This window comes from Pygocentrus nattereri, chromosome 6, assembly GCF_015220715.1.
Source record: "Pygocentrus nattereri isolate fPygNat1 chromosome 6, fPygNat1.pri, whole genome shotgun sequence".
Taxonomy (NCBI): domain Eukaryota; kingdom Metazoa; phylum Chordata; class Actinopteri; order Characiformes; family Serrasalmidae; genus Pygocentrus; species Pygocentrus nattereri.
The window spans coordinates 12,408,059-12,420,734 of record NC_051216.1 but is presented as its reverse complement, the minus strand read 5'-3'; positions in this window follow the sequence as shown (position 1 = coordinate 12,420,734).

Here is a 12,676-nt window from a genome sequence, read left to right as displayed (position 1 = left end):
AAACTTATCATGAATGTGCACCAGTTTTATTGGGCAAAAGCAAAACACTTTTGACTATTGTAATACATATGCAATGCATGTTTGCTATAATCTCTAAATGGGCTGCTGAAGACCAGACAAGGGGCCGATCCTTATCCATTTCCACTTTCACTGAAGGAATGCTATTGACAATAACGCTATTGGCAGCTGCTTCCTAGAGGGAGTGTGTGTGTGTGTGTGTGTGTGTGTGTGTGTGTGTGTGTGTGTGTGTGTGTGTTTTCTGTCCTGGTTATGAAAGTGGAAGTTATGTCTGACTAGCTCTTCATTTGTGTTTTATTCAGTTGAGATCAATAAAGAATGTGGCTCTAGAAAGAGAGAGACTTTTGACTGGATATTTCCTCACTTCCACTACTTTAATTGCAGTTTTAAGCTTCTCTTGCTCTCTTTTTTAGCCCAGCAAGATCACTTTGCTTCTAATCTGACCACAACTATCCACTTAAAGAAGATGGTTCTTCAAGTCTTTTTTAGAACCCTTTATTAAATTATTAAATAGGTTATTTTTCAAATTGATGAATAATGTGCTTTATGTTGCTCTATATAGGATCTTTTTTAAAAGGGTTCTATATAGCCCCAAAATGGGTTCTTCTATTATTACAAGTTTGACATTGTTACAATAGCAGAACCCGTTTGGGTGCTATATAGAACCTTTTTCAAAAAGGCTCTATATAGAACCACCTATAGCACATTATTCATCAATTTGGAAAATAACCTATTTAATAATGCAAAGAACTCATTAATCATGCAAAGGGTTCTTTGAGTGAAGTGTACATGCAAGAAACGCAAACAGGTGAAAGAAGATACAACTAGCCAATTAAATATTCGCGATTGCAAGTCCCGTTGCTCACAGAGACTCCAATCACAGCGCACACAGGAAATACACTAACCACAGTGGGTGTGCCCTAAAAATGCCCTAAGAGTATGAAGCGGTGCCGCTGCAGTGCTGGTGCTCTTTGCTTCAAGATGATTCACTGGCATCCACTGATTTTCATTTTATGGACAATTTTCCTTTCTGGATTCACTCAAGGTAAGTTTGAGAAGTTGGACTTTGTTCATTAAAGGGTTGATGTAGAATGTGCTGTAGATGGAACTTTATAGACCCTTTTTGAAAATGGTTCTACAGGGTGAATCAAAAGTCACAGGACGTTATTTTGTTTTATTTTTTATGCTGTCACAAGCCTCCACGATGAAGGTGGTGTTTGTTGCAGATTTTCTCAGCATACACAATTTGTTTGAGATTTACATTTACATGTACAGCATTCAGCAGACGCTCTTATCCAGAGCGACTTACAAGAAGTGCTCTGTCTATCTAGAGAAAGTATCTTTGCTAGTTACCAATAGCTTAGAGAGAAAGACAGTCCTGAGCTCAGATACTGCTAGAAACAAGATGTCACTGCAAACACCGAGAGAAAAAGGAAGAGGTGAACGCAGAACTCTGTGCCATTCAAAGCAATACAATAACAATAAGATACAATACAATACAATAAACTACAATACACAGTGCAGTACAATGAAATACGTGCAGCTTATAATTCAGTGCTCATTTAAGTGCTGTGTAAAGAGATGAGTCTTCAGTCTGCGTTTGAACACAGCAAGAGACTCTATTGTTCGGACAGCCAGTGGGAGTTCGTTCCACACCCTGCTCGCCATTACAGAGAAAAGTCTCGATGCTCGTCTTCCGTGCACCTTGAAGGATGGCGGGTCAAGCCGAGCTGTACTCGAAGCTCGAAGGGCTCGTGGTGATCACCATTGCCATCAAGTAGGTAGGGGCTGGTCCATTTTTGGCTTTGTAGAAAAGCATTAGGGTTTTAAATCTGATGCCTGCAGCTACAGGAAGCCAGTGGAGGGAGCGCAGCAATGGGTGACGTGGCTGAACTTGGGCAGATTGAAGACGAGTCGTGCTGCCGCATTCTGGATGAGTTGCAGAGGCTTGATGGTCTGCATGGGAAGACCAGCCTGTTATGCCGTGTAGTGCATTAATGAAAAGACACACATGGTCAGCGTGGGTTTATCCGTAACTTTACTGAACCAAAAAATTGCCCGTCAGCCTCTATGGTCCCCCCTGTAACCTCTCCCGCTGCCTTCTGGGTAATGGAGTATATTTAAGCAACGCATAACAACACATCTCCCCCCTTTAGAAAAGAGATTAACTTTACCCCAACTAAGACTGTGACTATGTCTAAGACCTAATGTACTGTTGTAACTGTGGATTATTTTGGGGCTTTTTCCCCCCATGGCTGAATGTTGTGTGTGTGTGTGTGTGCCTAGTGAGGAGGAGAGTTGGGGGGCACGCAACGCGCATGCGTGTCACCAAGAGAACTTTGCCCCTGATGGATGTTAACCGGAAGTTTGTTTAATAAAGATGCACCGTCATGTTCATGCGTGCTAGAAACGAAGTGAGTGACTCCGTTATCTTATTAAGAAGTACAAGTTGAGAAGTTCGAGTTGCAACATGTACCTTGCATTAACTTACTCTAAATGCTCTGTTTTAAACATTCTCAACATCACATTATGAACTTGTTTTTTTTTTCCCACACACAACAAATTTACAGTCTCTAGTGTTCAGCAACTTTCAATGAGTCTCTTAGGAGGCTGAACCGTGTGCTTTGGCCTGCACGGTGTCTTGGCAGGAGAGCTACGGACAGTTGCTGGCACTTCCGGTTCGCTTCAGGGCATTGTCTCCGGCTTGCGGCATTGTGTCGGGCTGTTCCACCCCTGTCTGTCTTGACATTTGTGGCTTGAGATCGACACAGTTTCTTCTCAGAACTTCATAAGAGCGAGGTGCCACCTCTTTTTGCACTGAAACCTGCAGATTCCAGATGCCTCTCACATGATCTCTGATACTGACTTGTTCTCCAGGCCTTAATACGCGCAGTTTCCTTGCTCTTTTGTCGTGTTGCAGTTTTTTGCAGTTTCTCTTTGTCTTTTTCTTTGTCAATTTTGATCTTATGTGCTCCTTTGGGTGTCAAGAGATTCTCATGCATTGGCAGATTGGTTCTCAAGCGTCGTCCCATTAGCATTTGGGCTGGGGACAGGCCGTTCTGCAGTGGCGCACTTCTGTAGATCATCAGGCTGTGATGAAAGTCTTCTTTTCCATCGTGCGCTTTCTTCATGAGACCTTTGACAACTTTGACTGAGCTCTCTGCAAGGCCATTGGACCTAGGATAATGTGTTAGTAAATAATGTTAGGATAAGGCCCCGGGGTCGTCCTAGGACCCATTGGAGGGATTACATCTCCAATTTATTATCCCACATTTACAGGCACAGATACAACAAGGTTTCTTGACTCAAGCAGCACAATAAGCCCAAAATACTTTTCTCTACTATTGATAAACTTCTTCACCCTCCTTCTGGTACCCCTCCCTGCACTGTTTTCCAATGTAAAGCGTTTATAGATTTTTCACTGACAAATTTAGTAAAATATACCAACATTTCCCCTTAACCTCCTTAAAACCGGTTCACAGTGACATTCCTCTTAGCTCAACTGTAAACTTCTGTGTTTTTCCTATTTTACCTGCTCTCATCTCTGAGTTAACAGCCAAATTAAATTAATCTACCTCAGGTTATGTCCCTTTTTTCTTTACAGCCACCCTTGAACACTATCATGCAATTTTTAATCTGCCCTTTTTAGCCAAACTGTTAGAAAGGGTTGTAGTTTTTGCAGTCTTTCTGGGCTTTGTTTTTATTAAGTTTCTACCTTTTTTGTTTTTATGTAAGTTACTTACAAATACTTACAAGTATTTCTTGTAAGCCTACTTGCTCCAATACATTCTCTGCTCATCACGAACCCACAATCATTTCAATATGTTTGTTTTATTCTTTACAGCTCATCCTCAGGTGACCCATGTGATTCCTATTAAGAACCCCACTTATGATGAGGAATATCGATGTCTAACAGAAGCCAAAGATGAACACACAAAGTACAGATGGTACAGGTAAATGAATGTAAAAATGAGTGTAAATCAGTTCATTTTCTAAGAGAAATTCCCCAGGAAGTTAAAACAGAGGAATTTTGATCAACTTGACTAACTGGGTGGTCTGTATCTGTTACAGGAATAGTTCAGACATAGCCAAAGGAATCAAATTTACATGATTGTCTATTTACCCTGGATGTATTTGATCAGTCAAAACATGTTTTGTGCCCAAATTCTGCTTCTTTAGTTTATAACTGGAGCTGCTTGGCTAACATTACTAACAACCACTGAAAGTCTATAGTCTTACAAAACTGCTGTAAATATATGCCCAACATATCTCTCAATCTGCATCAAACAGCATCCAAGTCTTAATTCGTGCAGACAATGTATAACTTGCTAAGAATTACAAAAATTGAAAAAAAAAATTCTCTAGGTGGCTAAAAGAAAGAACAGGCATTTAGAATAACCATAACTATATCTTTCCACACAAGACAACCAAACACAGGGCTGGCGGAATTCACACAGAGATGCTCTGTAGGGTAACATACATAGTAAAGCTCAGTTGATGTACTCAGAAATTTAGCACAGTATCCAATTGCAATATTTGAGGACAACATTTTGTGCACAAACGAGCCTCAATAATGTATGTTTGAACCCAGGGATGCAGGAAGGAGGGATGCTGATGGGGCTACAGCATCCCCTTAATTTCAGTACTGTTAAAAATGACAATAACAAAAATGTTATGGACTTATAATAATTTGAGTGTAGCAAAGACTTTAGAATTTCTATACTCGTGCACAAGCATCCCTTCTGACAGACCTCCTGCTTTACTCTAGGCAGGGCTGGGATGCTCTTCCTGAAGGAGTGAAAGCAGAAGGAGACCGACTACACTTCCTGAAATCGGCCCCTGACCTCAATGGCCTCTACATCTGTATAGCAGAGAATGAGCTTGGAACTGCAGCAGGTTCACTGTATCGATATAATAGACGCACAGACGAGCTTTAAAGAGGAGAGGCAGGAATGGGCTCTACCAGAAGATATTTCAACTAAAATGGAAACACTCAGGGATCTCTGCATTGAGAACTAGAGGTCTGTGACTTTCTGGAAAAAGTCTGATTTAGGAAGATGGCCGATTACCTTTTAATTATTTGATCCTTTTTGAAAATAGAAATATTGTAGAGGTGCAGCAGTTATTAATTAAAGTTTCTGATTCCAAATGCCAGATATTTTGGCTGATTTTTATTGCCTATAATATTACTTGCTCTTTTATTTACTGGGCAAAACCAGCATTTTTAATACATAAATGAAAAAAATAGTTCATTTGTTAAATGTATTTAAAAATGCTGTAGAAAATTAGTAGAATGAGTTCTACACATTTGTACTATGAAATGTTGGCATAGATGTAGCAACAGCATTCAAATACAGGTTGAGTGCACTCACCTGACTCAAGTTATTTACATCATAATTGGCAACACAGATCTACCAGAATCAAAATCATATATCGGCTGATTTGGAGCCAATTCCGACTGTGCAGTAAAATATTTTACTAACTTTAAATAAAGAAAAATGATCACATTCCTAACACTTGCTAATGACATTATGGCATCTGCTCATGTTTTGAAACACCAGCTTCTAAAAGTGATCATCAGATGTGCAGTCGCGTACAAAGGTTTGGGCACCAATGGGAAAATGATGTGTCGTGGATTTTCTAAGTGAAATTTAGGACCAACTGAGTGAATAAAGCTAAATGGCTAAACAATGACCCCAAAACTGAGCCCAAAACATGGAAAACCTGTTCTACCTCTGGATCAGATTTAAATGCAACAGTACAAGTGAAGTGGAGAGAAATGAATAAAAGGGGTTTTTCATATGCAGGTGGTGACCCTGCTCTCTGAAAATATACCCCAGCTTTCATACAGTGATATTTTAAGGAAGATGCAATTGTTCATTTTCTGCTGGATGGGTGTTATCAGTGGTGACAGATCTGGACTGTAGGCAGGTCAGTTTAGCACCCAGACTCTTTTAATATGGAGCAATGCTGCTGTAAAACATGCAGAATGCGGTTTGACATTGTCTTGCTGAAATAATCAAGCCCTTCCCTGAAAAAGACATCATCTGGATGGCAGCATATGTTGCCAAAACATGTATATATAGTTCAGCATTAATGGTGCCTTCACAGATGTGTACATCAAACATGCCATGTCCACTAATGCCCCCCTAAACCATCATGAATACTGGCTTTTGAACTGTGCACTGATAACAAGCTGGGTGGTCTTTAGCCTGGAGGACACAGTGTCCATGATTTCCAAAAAGAAGTTCAAATGTTGATTCGTCAGACCACAGGACACTTTTCCACCTCCCCTCAGTCCATTTTAAATGAGCCCAGGCCCAGAGAAGGTGGCAGCATTTCTGGATCCTGTTTATATCTGGTTTCTTCTTTGCATTTTAGAGTTTTAACTTGCATTTGTGGATGCAGTGATGAACTGTTTTCACAGACAGTGGTTTTCAGAAGTGTTTCTGAGCCCATGCAATGAATTCCGAATCATGTCTGTTTTTAACGGAGTGGTACCTGAGGTCATGGCCAGCAATATGGGTTTTTGGCCTCATCCCTTACATACAGAGATTTGTCCAGATTCTCTAAATCTTTTAACGATATTATGTACCGTAGACGATGAAAAGCAGAAGTTCTTTGCTATTTTATGTTGATAAATGTTCTTCTTGAATTGTTAGACTATTTGATGGTGCAGTCTTTCACAGAGTGGTGAACCCCTCCTCATCTTTACTTCTGAAAGACTCAGCCTCTCTGAGATGCTTTTACACCCAATCATGTTACTAATCTGTTGCCAATCAACCACCAGGTGTTTTTAAGCAGTACACCAGTACAGTTTTTACCAGCCTTTTGTTGCTCCTGTCCCAACTTTTATGGAACATGTTTTGGGCATCAAATAATAATAACTGGAGGGGAATAGTGAAGGTAGTGGCACAACATTGGAGAAGTCTGAGCCTGGCTGAGGAGTGCATTACACAACTGTTTGTGCTGATGTTGCAAGATTGTGCTGATAGGATCCCATTAGCTTTTTAATCATTACGGTTATCAGTGCAAAGGATCACTAATCAGCCTACTCAGACGAGATGCCGCCAAATTGTCAGGATGCTGCTGACCACACCTCATATTTCTTACAGCCCAGAGTTGCTTTGGTGTCTCTCTGAAATGCGGAAAGGACTACACAGAATTATATACACAAAAGGAAACTTCATCTTAATAACAGGAAGGTTTCGAAGTAGCCTGAGAGATTTTTCACAATAAGTTGGGAAACAGTCATTTAACACAATCAGCAAGCCAAACAGGCGGTCACACTACATAAATGTGGCATTGAAAACAGCTTAGTTTTAGTTGGAGTGTCAGGTTTTAACAATTTCAGTCACAGTGTAAAATATTACAACATTGATATTTTAAAACGTTTAGCAACATTTGAAGACAGAAATATAAGAGAATAGGGCTTAAATATCACTGATCAGACATATCTGAGAACTGTCTGGACATAGTCCTAATGTTCTATTATGCATGCATTGCTGTATTCAGTGGGTCCCATGTGGGCTGGTTATTCCAGCATTGGATGGCTTCTAACTCACTCTCTCTATTGCGTTAATGCTAGCTTCAGTGACAACAAAATGTTTGGTTTAACAATTAGTCTTCTGTAAATGCTCTTTTCTAGTTTGGTAATGTGCTCTTCTACACATTCACAGATCTTACACGTAGATATGAGAAAAGAGTAACAGTTCATTCTTTTGACCAAATGTTTTCCAGAGGTATACCAGGCATAGTTACAGTTGCTAGGCTCAGAAGGACCAACTGAGTAAATAAAGCTAAATAGCTAAACAATGACCCCAAAACTGAGCCCAAAACATGGAAAACCTGTTCTACCTCTGGATCAGATTTAAATGCAACAGTACAAGTGAAGTGGAGAGAAATGAATAAAAGGGGTTTTTCATATGCAGGTGGTGACCCTGCTCTCTGAAAATATACCCCAGCTTTCATACAGTGATATTTTAAGGAAGATGCAATTGTTCATTTTCTGCTGGATGGGTGTTATCAGTGGTGACAGATCTGGACTGTAGGCAGGTCAGTTTAGCACCCAGACTCTTTTAATATGGAGCAATGCTGCTGTAAAACATGCAGAATGCGGTTTGACATTGTCTTGCTGAAATAATCAAGCCCTTCCCTGAAAAAGACATCATCTGGATGGCAGCATATGTTGCCAAAACATGTATATATAGTTCAGCATTAATGGTGCCTTCACAGATGTGTACATCAAACATGCCATGTCCACTAATGCCCCCCTAAACCATCATGAATACTGGCTTTTGAACTGTGCACTGATAACAAGCTGGGTGGTCTTTAGCCTGGAGGACACCGTTATGTTATATGTTTTGCTTTTTTTTTTTTTTTTTTTTGCTGAACTAGTCCTTTAATGAATACACCAGATCAAGTTGTGCTATGGGAATGCCAAACCTGAGCTGTACAGTTTTAAGCATAAGTGTGGTAAAAACACATGTTTAGTAGATTTTCTAAGAGAAAATAAGTTACTACATTCTTTGTACAGAACACACTAAATATGGCACTTTTTCTGCACATTGTAGGGCGTAATATCTATTTATTTGCTGCACTGAAATTTTGGAAAAATTTGTTTCCAGTAATCAGTTTTAATTCAATTCTAGTTTAAAGAGATAAGTTTTTAGGTGCTTCTTAAAAGTGAGCACTGAGCTTGACTGTCTAATAAGTGGTAGTATTGAATTTCACAAATTAGATGCTTAATAACTGAAAGAGGCCTCTAAGTTTTTTCTGTATTTTACAGAGGGTATTTGTAGAAGGCCACTATCTACAGATAAGTCTAATGTCAAATACTGTGATCTTACATATTTGACATATCATCCACCATTTAATGGAGGTCACATGACATGAGCCCTGTGAACTGAATCGACATAGAATTCAGGTCATTTTCAGTTCGTTCATCAAAGACTTTAGAATTTCTATACTCGTGCACATGCATTGCTTCTGACAGACCTCCTGCTTTATTCTAGGCAGGGCTGGGTTGCTCTTCCTGAAGGAGTGAAAGCAGAAGGAGACCGACTACACTTCCTGAAATCGACCCCTGACCTCAATGGCCTCTACATCTGTATAGCAGAGAATGAGCTTGGAACTGCAGCAGGTTCACTGTATCGATATAATAGACGCACATGACGAGCTTTGAAGAGGAGAGGCGGGAATGGGCTCTACCAGAAGATATTTCTCTACCTGAAGTGAAATTTGCACTTTCCTTCAAATTATAGTATTACAGTAAATGGTTTAGCATTTCTGTTTATTTAACCAAACTTTACACAATGGTAAAAAAATAAAACATGTTTTAACATTTGCACAGGCCAGAGTTTGTGTTTCTCAATATGCTAAATTCAGACAATAAATAGTAATTTTGCATAAAAATGTACAGATGTGTGTTCTTTTTTCAGACTAGTTTGACCATACAGGTTGATAGCAATGACATTTTGCCAAACAAGCGATATGCATAATGTGTTTGCCGCTGTGATTTGTAAACGTCTTGGAAGAATCATAGCAGAAAAGCCTGGAGCAAAAAAGTATTTGTTAACAAGTTCTAAAAAACAAACACATATGCTGCTAACACTGTGCAGCATAACATCTACTAACAATTTCATACACATACACCTACAGATGGGTGACAAATAAAAGGAAAAACTGAATAAATGAGTAGCAAAAACTTAATGGGTGCCTCCAGATAGGTATACTGCATGATGCAACTAAGCAATTAACATTCTGCAATGCTCTCTAGCATGTATAAAATGCTAAACAGGCCCACATTGAGTTTGGATCAAGATGGCAATAGAATAGTAACTTCAGGTTCATTATAAGGGCATGGATGGCAAGAGCTTCAGTCACAAAGACTTATGAACTGATTAGTGTTTTAATAGTAAACTAGAAAAAGTCTGTGTGAAAAATATAAGTAAATAAGGTCTAAAGTGCGCATTTAATAAGTGTGATGTGACATGTAAATAAACAGGAGAGGAACTGTTCCTCAGGGGGCTGAGAATGTCAGTGCAGAGTGTGATAAGACTGTGTCCTCAAGAACATTCCGTCCAATTCAATTCAATTCAATTAAACTTTGTCATTATACAATACAGGGTAGTACAGTATAACGAAACACTATCGGGCTACTTTTCCAGTGCAGTAATAAAAGATGCATAGTAAACAGTGCAAAGACAAAAGACAGTAAAAGACAGACAAAATGTGCATAGTCAGTAGGTACAGGTGTCGAACGTAGACAAGATGTGCATAGGCAAGTGTTATAGGTGTATTGGACGAATAGACAGTTAGTGCATAGTCAGATATTCAAGTGTATCAGGTATATAGACAGAAGTGTGCTGGTGAATTACAGTAGAGTACAGTAAATGCAGAAGTACTATTTGTAAAGAGATGTAAACAGTGATCTGTATATAAAGTGTACAGTGCAGGTAGAGAGTAGCAGCATAATGTCCAGGTAACATCTTAAATAAACAGTAACAGTATAAATATACAAATATACTAGAAATAAGGTTTAGTCAGAGATGAAGTGCACAGCATACAGTCCTCTGAGCTAGTGGAGCTCAATGTGTAGAGTGCTGGGTGATCAGGCTGATCATTAACATACTGTAGTGTTGGTGTTAAGCACAGGTCGTTGCTGCCAGTGTGACCAGTTTGACAGCTCGGGGACAGAAACTGTTCTTAAATCTGGTGGTTCTGGCTTGGATGTTCCGGTACCTCTTTCCAGATGGCAGAGGATGGAACAAGGTGTCGCTGGGATGTGTGGGGTCCGAGGATATGTTGGTGGCTTTCCTCTCACATCGGTTGTCATATACACTGCTCAAAAAAATAAAGGGAATACTTAAACAACACAATGTAACTCCAAGTCAATCACACTTCTGTGAAATCAACCTGTCCAGTTAGGAAGCAACATTGATTGTGAATCAATTTCACCTGCTTTTGTGCAAATGGAACAGACAACAGGTAGAAATGAGAGGCAATTAGCAAGACAACCCCTATAAAGGAGTGGTTCTGCAGGTGACGACTACAGACCATTTCTCTGTTCTCATCCTTTCTGGCTGATGTTTTGGTCACTTTTGCATTTTGTCAGTGCTCTCACCCCTAGAGGTAGCATGAGGCGGTGTCTACAACCCACAGAATTGCTCAGGTAGTGCAGCTCATCCAGGATGGCACATCAGTGCGAGCTGTGAAGGTTTGCTGTGTCTGTCAGCACAGTGTCCAGAGCATGGAGGAGATACCAGGAGACAGGACAGTACACCAGGAGACGTGGAGGAGGCCGTAGGAGAGCAACAACCCAGCAGCAGGACCGCTACCTCCTCCTTTGTGCAAGGAGGAACAGGACGAACAGTGCCAGAGCCCTGCCAAATAACCTCCAGCAGGCCACTAATATCCATGTTTCTGCTCAAACTGTCAGAAACAGACTCCATGAGGGTGGTATGAGGGCCTGACGTCCACAAGTGGGGCTTGTGCTTACAGCCCAACACTGTGCAGGGTGATTGGCATTTGCCAAAGAAAACCAAGATTGGCAGATTCGCCATTGGCGCCCTGTGCTCTTCACAGATGAGAGCAGGTTCACACTGAGCACATGTGACAGACATGACAGAGTCTGGAGACGCCGTGGAGAGCGATCTGCTGCCTGCAACATCCTCCAGCATGACCGGTTTGGCAGTGGGTCAGTAATGGTGTAGGGAGGCATTTCTTTGGAAGGCTGCACAGCCCTCCATGTGCTAGCCAGAGGTAGCCTGACTGCCATTAGGTAGGATGAGATCCTCCGACCCACTATGAGACCATATGCTGGTGCAGTGGGCCCTGGGTTCCTTCTGATGCATGACAATGCTTGGCCTAATGTGGCTGAACTGTGTCAGCAGTTCCTGCATGATGAAGGCATTGATGCTATGGACTGGACTGCCCGCTCCCCAGACCTGAATCCAGACTGTCCAGGAGTTGACTGATGCTTTAATCCAGGTCTGGGAGGAAATCCCTCTGGAGAACATCTGTCACCCCATCAGGAGCATGCCCAGGATTTGTAGGGAGGTCATACAGGCACGTGGAGGCCACACACAATACTGAGCCTCATTTTAACTTCACTGAAGTTGGGTCAGTCTGTAATTTGATTTTGTACTTTTATTTTGAGTATGATTCCAAATCCAGACCTCCATGGGATAATAATTTTGATTTACATTGATCATTATGTTCTCGACGCATTCCACTATGTAATGAATAAAGATTTTCAACTGGAATATTTCATTCATTCAGATCTAGGATGTGTTATTTTAGTGTGCCCTTTACTTTTTTGAGCAGTGTATGTCTGACAGCCACGGTGATGTGTTGAGCAGTTTTGACCCTCCTCTGCAGGACCTTGCGTTCAGCAGCAGTGGTGCTGCCGTACCAGATGGTGATGCAGCTGGTCAAGATGCTCTCCACTGTGGCTCTGTAGAAATTGCAGAGGAGCTGTTGTGGCAGGTTGACTTTTTTTAACCTTCTGAGGAAGTGAAGGCGTTGTTGGCTTTTCCTGATGATGTGGGATGTGTTGAGTGACCAGAGTGGTCATACCGACCCAGTGCAAGCACATGGTTCAACGTCATTGCAGCAGTCTAAAAATTTGGGTGCACATACGTCGACCTAAATGATG